At 33.6% G+C, this 6,536-nt stretch overlaps 1 long non-coding RNA gene across 1 annotated transcript; it reads right to left on the bottom strand.

Annotated features, from left to right (window-relative positions):
- Nucleotides 1-503: 503 nt before the first annotated feature.
- LOC130465704 (uncharacterized) lies at nucleotides 504-2,043 on the bottom strand. The gene is made up of 3 exons (XR_008925722.1): nucleotides 1,896-2,043; nucleotides 1,128-1,327; nucleotides 504-952 (listed from the first exon to the last, which is right to left on the bottom strand). It is a non-coding gene; the product is annotated as an uncharacterized lncRNA (long non-coding RNA).
- Nucleotides 2,044-6,536: the final 4,493 nt, after the last annotated feature.

Here is a 6,536-nt window from a genome sequence, read left to right as displayed (position 1 = left end):
GCCCCTCTGATGCCTAAGTAAGAACGATGCTCGGATTCTAGAGAGAGAAATTCCCTAGAAGAGTAGTCTTAAGGCGTGAAATGGACGTACCTTGGTAAGTGAGCCATGACGGCTTATTTATAGTGTTTGTACAATAAATGCCCTTAGGTTATTTATTGCAAGTGGGCTTTGGGCCTTGATTGGTGGCTGAATAGCCTTTTGGACTGTAGTGGGTTTGATGTTGTTGTGGTGAGCCTTTGGGCTTTGGACTTTAATGGCCCAATTGGCATTCAATTGGGAGCCCAAACATATATATATATATATAATTTAATTAACTAACTCTATCTAAATTAATAAAAGTTAACGAATAGCAGCACTGAATAGCAGCAAACACTAATAACCATAACATTTAATTAAAGGACGTTGTCATTTAGTTAAAGTACTTTAAACACTAACCTCTCTGAACAACAGTAGTATATTAAAGAATGTGGCATACATTAACATAATATAAACGTAACATTTTAATAACATTAAATTTAGAGAAACCAGAAGATGAGATTTGCATATTAACATCATATAGAGAAATATAAGATGAGCTCTGCAATCTGCATATTAACATTAGATAGTGGAACATAGCCAGCCTCCAGTAATAAATGGCATAACATAAGTCTGACCAGAAGTAGAAGCAAGAGAGTAGTAGTGGCAGAACCAACAGCTACAGTAGTTCTGATAGATGAAACTATAACAATGGTGCATGATGTATATATCTTACGCCTTACATAACTGGAAATAAAAAAATAAAAAAAATAGTGGCTTGAGCATAGTACGTACCCTATTACAGTCCATACAAAAGCATAAAACCCTTAACAAAATTGACAAGGCTTCACAAAAAATTATGGAAAAATCATCTTTCATCCAAAATATCATTTAAAGAGTAAAACACCCATTCCTTCAAATAATAATATCTTCAAGCCTGCATCAATCACATACGTAAATAATATCAAAATGATGCACGTTACAATGTTGGGATTTTTTAGGGATGAAAGTGGAGAAGATAAATAATCTAAGGATTAGAAAGTGTTTTCAAAACACTATATGCAAAGTATTATCAAACAAGGAAGATATATTTTGATAAATCAAAGTATTACCAGTCTCATAAATCATAATAGTGTATCTTGACAATGTCCTCATAATCTAAGCTCTCAATAACCCTTCTCATGTAGTTTCCATTAACATCAGCAGGTATGTTATCGAAAATCCTAACAGTACCACCAACATATTTCATGTGTGGTTTGCACTCCCACTGACCAGCATAATGGAGTATAATTGTCAAAGGAATATCATCCATCTGCAATAAATAACAATTTATATTATAAGAAAAATTGACAAACATTAAAAACTAAATATTAGTCAGTTCCCGTAATCGTACATGAAGCAGAAACAACATTTAACTTACAAGAAAAGAGAAAAACGTTTCTCTACAAAATTAGAATCAAGTAAATGTAATAGGCACTAAGGTACCTAGTACCAATTACAATGCTTGTACCTAGAACCCATTACAATTCTTGTTAATTTACATAAACTTCACAATCAGCCTAAATCAATCATACAACATTATTTTATCATAATTTGTAGTTAATTACAAAGTACCTCTGTTTTACCCAAAGCTTGGATTCATTGGAAATTTTGCACACAAATTCTGTCATTTGTAGTCAATTTTAACTCTATAGGGCAAGCCGATAATTTTATTAATGATTCTAGCCATAAGCTGTTCTTAAATTATTGTCAATTGTGTTTTTTTTAAAAAAAAATTAAGAACCCTAAACCTCACCAAATAGCAGCAGAATAACGACTACAACAACAAACCAACTCAATTATAAGAAAAAACTAAAGAATTAAAGAGTTTAAAGACATACCTTTTGAATTTGGAGTAAAATTTTGCTATAAATTCAGAGAGGGGAAGAAGAGAGCACCTCAAAGAAGAAGAAGAAGAAGAAGAAGCAGAAGTTTGGGAGGTGGTAATTTGTTACGGTGAATAGCAATTAGGATTTTTGCTTGTTTTGATTTTTTTTATTTTTCTTTCGTATACAGTTTAACTATTTTGGGCCTTTTGGTTGATTAGTTTGACTCTAGGTATTTAATTAATTTAATAATCTCAAGAAAGTAATTAAAAAATATAGGAAAAATTACTTATTATTATTATTAGTTAATTTAAGTATATATATATATATATTTTCAAATTCATGTATGGTTAAGGTTTAGTTAAGCATATGAGTTAATTTGCTAGCAAATTGAAGCTAGACCCCAAAGGGTGAAAAAAAAAACTTAGACCCTAAAAGGTGAAAATTTTGATAACTTAGACCCCTTTTATTTCCTTATCTCAGTAATACGGAGTACTTAGTAGGTTGTGAATGATTTATGAGTATCATAGGTGGATAATTGGATATTGTCAAGGCAATATATCGATGAACGACATTTTTGTACAAAAACAAATGTCTAGGAAAATGTTCCTTTGAAAAGATTTTTATCTTTTATGTTCTTTATGAGCTTATAAGAAAGATCTACATCACATGTCAACTTAAGAACATGGTGTAAATTATAGGTTAATATTAAAGAGTACTTCACAAGGAGTAGTGTACTACGAGTTAAAAAAAATACTTCTTAGAACATATTTGGTAGTGTTTTTAAGTGATGGAAATGGAATCAATTAACTATTGTCATTACCAAATGGTTGGTATGAGAGGAATGTTAACATAATCCATTTCCTATGGGCCATGGGTGACCATTACCACCATTTGTCACATCTCCCAACCCTATGGTAATAACATTGTTACTCTCCTCAATCCCCAATTTGTTATAAGTGATTCATTTCTCAAGGTCTACCAAACAAATAATATTTGTAATAGCTAACATCATCATTTCACCTTCTTATTTATTTCCTTTCCATTTCTCATTTTCCACGTTTATGTCAAACATGTCATTTACCTAACTTTTCCAGAAATAAACATCATAGGATTTCAAATTTTCCCTATGTATATTACTCCCTCCGTCCCAACATATAATGCCCATTTGAATAAAAATACGGGAATTAAGAAAATTAATACATGACATGATTGTCTCTTAAAATTGATGTACTTTTATTGAAAACTAAACATATATTTTTAATTTTTAAACAAAAAACATCTACTTCTCTCTCCTCTCTCCTCCTTCCTATTCAACCCAAAATATTAACTCTCACCAATGAGAAAAAAATCTCACCATTATCTCTCTACCATTTTCTTACTCTTCCACATCATTTTCCTCACAAACAAATTTTTCTAAAACAAATTCATCCCACCAACGAACTAAACAAAATTCCTCACCACTTTTACTTTTACTATTCACTAAACCTCACCACACTTTCTATCTCCCACATACTCCATCCATTTTGTATTTATTCAATTATATTAATAAGTTAAATGAATTCTAACAATTAATTAAGATAAAGTATCTCAATTATGGTTAATAAATGTTTGTTTGTAGAAAAAAAAAACATATAGCTTAAGGACTACTAACACTTGTAACATAACATTTGTCTTTGTAAATAAGTCGAAAGGGATTGCATATGCTATCTTGTTCAACACTTTCTAACTCACGAGGATTCGAAATGATAAAGTTAAAGTAATATTATTCGAACATAAGAGGTATATAAATAACAAATCGGTTCTAAGAAATATATAGTCATTAACTTTGCCGCAATAAGCTGCCATATTAGTTAGCTAATCTTGGGAAACACACTACTTATGTTTCATATTATATTTTCACGGATAGAAGCAAAGACCTTTTGTTGAAGGTCTAGAACTCAATAAAAAGTACTTAATTAATCCTTAAAATAGAAGGATGATGAGCAAAACTAAAAACTACTACTTTCTCTTCCTCTTCCTTTTTCTCTTCCTCTTCCTCACCCTTCGCGTCTTACTTACGAGTAGTATTATGTTCTTTAGCTTTATGTGGGAACTTCAGGCTTGACGGTATGCATATGGTCCATCATGTGCTTATCTTCAGAACCGTTATTTCTAGTTGTAGTAGCTGGAGGAGGACTCATCTTCTTCTTCTTCTTCTCCTTACCATTTTTTCTCGAGAACCCTATAAAAATTAAACTAATTAGCAAAAGCAAATGCTCGCCTATTTTCATAATAGTTTAGAAAGAAAATATATTGAATATTTAGTGCATCTTCTTATAATGCATGTAGATAAATATATGGTAGATGACAACACATTGTAAGTAGAAAAAACTGAGATGCACATTGCAATAGGCACAAAATTTGTCAGGGGTATTTTCTAGGAATATGTAACATTGTGATTGCAAAAAACAAATCTAATTCACAATTTTTTTTAAAGTCATTAACTCATTAGTTAGTAACATGAGCTATGAACTACCTACAAGTCTACACTACTACTGTTAATTCATTAGCAAAAGCTAAGCATTTCGCTGCTTGTACTTGTAATATGATATTTTTCCTAATTAGATAGGATAAATATGGCACAAAGACAACCACACACATAGAGTGTTCCATTAATGGAACACTAATTGTAAATAGGTACAAGAAACACAATACAAGAAACTCAAATACAGGATATACAGAAAGAGAAACGCAATAAAGGAAACTCAATACGGGATATACAAGAAACGCATTATAGGAAACTCAATACAGGATATACAATCATCTACTTTTGTACAATTTTCAGAACCAATTACTAAGTGGGCTATATATTTAGTAATGCATGAAAGCCTTTCTCCACAATTTTAGTATACATCTTAATAAATTGTATCTAAAACTGCAACACTTGGCACAAAATTTACCTTATTGTCTCAGCCATTCCATTCCTAATATTCAATCATGTAACAGATCTAGAGTTGTTGTTTCATCATGGATCACGTGCTCATACACAAACATAGCATGCATGTCCTTAGTCCATTCCAGATAGTGACTAAGCACTCAAAGTACACCAGGAATATTTTTTCCTGCATATATATAGACGTACTTGGATCAATGGAAAACATTTTTATTTTCCCAAAAGGTGTATATCTTGCAATCTCCTCCCCCCTACTCTTCACTCTCTACCTCCTTCTATCCCTCGTCCCTTTCTCCTTCTCCCTCCTTCCCTCATTTTAATTGTTTCCCATTGAGATTAAACACATTTTAGAACATCATCCATTTTCTAAAAGTCGATTCTTGTTTAACTGAAGTTATCCTTATTAATCATATTTTAATTAGTAGCATGCCCCCTAATGAAGGAAATATGTCCTTCACCCAAGGTGCATTAAGTCTAATACCAAGGTTCAGATTAATTGCGAACAATTAATTCAGTGAGATCAAGTGATCGGAACAGCTAGCTGGAGCAATGCTTCCGATCAGTGAGTTCTAATGAATATTAAGCTCACAGCTTACTCTTGACTGAACCTACAAGGTCACACCAATGACACGTAACAGATCACCGAATTAAATGAATCGGAAATTCATTTAATAGCTTTTCGAGAATTAGTTGGAAAACGTATTATACGATACGACCTTGCATCGGAATCGTATATCGTATCGCGAATATTCGTAAGCTAGGCGAAACGAATAAATCGTATCGTACGACGGTGATTCGTCGTATACGAAATGATAAATAATATATCGGAAATATATTAATCGCGAATATGAAGAGCGACCCACGAGCCGAGTGCACAAAGCACTCAAGGCCCATGGGCGCGCTGGGCAAGCAAGCAAGGCCACGGCAACACGACAGCGCTGGCCCATGGCCGAGCGAGCTGCGCGTGTGCTCGCGGGCTGAAGCAGCGACACAACCACAACAGCGAGGCCCATGGCCCAGCTCGCTGTGCTCGTCTTGCGCGGGGCTTTCTGGCCGGCCTTGCCTTATGGCTTGGTCGGTTAGTAAGGTTATGTTAATAACCTTCTAACCCCTTTTCCAACACAACACAATTCAGACACACAAAATCCTAGAGTCACAGAGAACCCTAATTCTCTCTGTGCCTCCAAAGTGTTTTCATCCCAAAAGGCAAAAACTCTTGTTCGATTGTCTAAGCTACGATAATCAAGACGGATCTGATCGTGTCGGTGAACCAAGTAGAGGAACGACAAGTGGAGTTCTAAGTTCGTGTTCGTCGACAATTTGTGGAAAACACGCTTCAAACGTAAGTATGCTTAATTTGTGCTTTATACATGATTCCTGGCTTTGGGGATTGTTTCCGCACATGTTATTATGTTTAACTGTATTCCCCTACACCTAACACTTCATCTTTTGGAAATCATAATCAAAACCATAAAGCCAAAATTGAAAAAAAAATACTAAATCAAGTACGGAGTATACCTGTGACCAAATTCTTTCTATCTGATGATAAAAACACAGACAGCCAACTGAAGCACCGTGACCTTTCAACGTGTTCAAATCCAAAGGATAGTGTTCCTTATTTTGTTCTTGTACACATTCAATCACATTTCCAAATCAAATACAATACAATTGTAGAGTTAAAGAAATACACAAATAAATTAAAACAATCGTTGCTTAAGGGA

The sequence above is a fragment of the Spinacia oleracea genome, chromosome 1, assembly GCF_020520425.1.
Source record: "Spinacia oleracea cultivar Varoflay chromosome 1, BTI_SOV_V1, whole genome shotgun sequence".
In the NCBI taxonomy this organism is placed as follows: Eukaryota; Viridiplantae; Streptophyta; class Magnoliopsida; order Caryophyllales; family Amaranthaceae; genus Spinacia; species Spinacia oleracea.
This window is presented reverse-complemented; position numbering and strand designations above follow the sequence as displayed.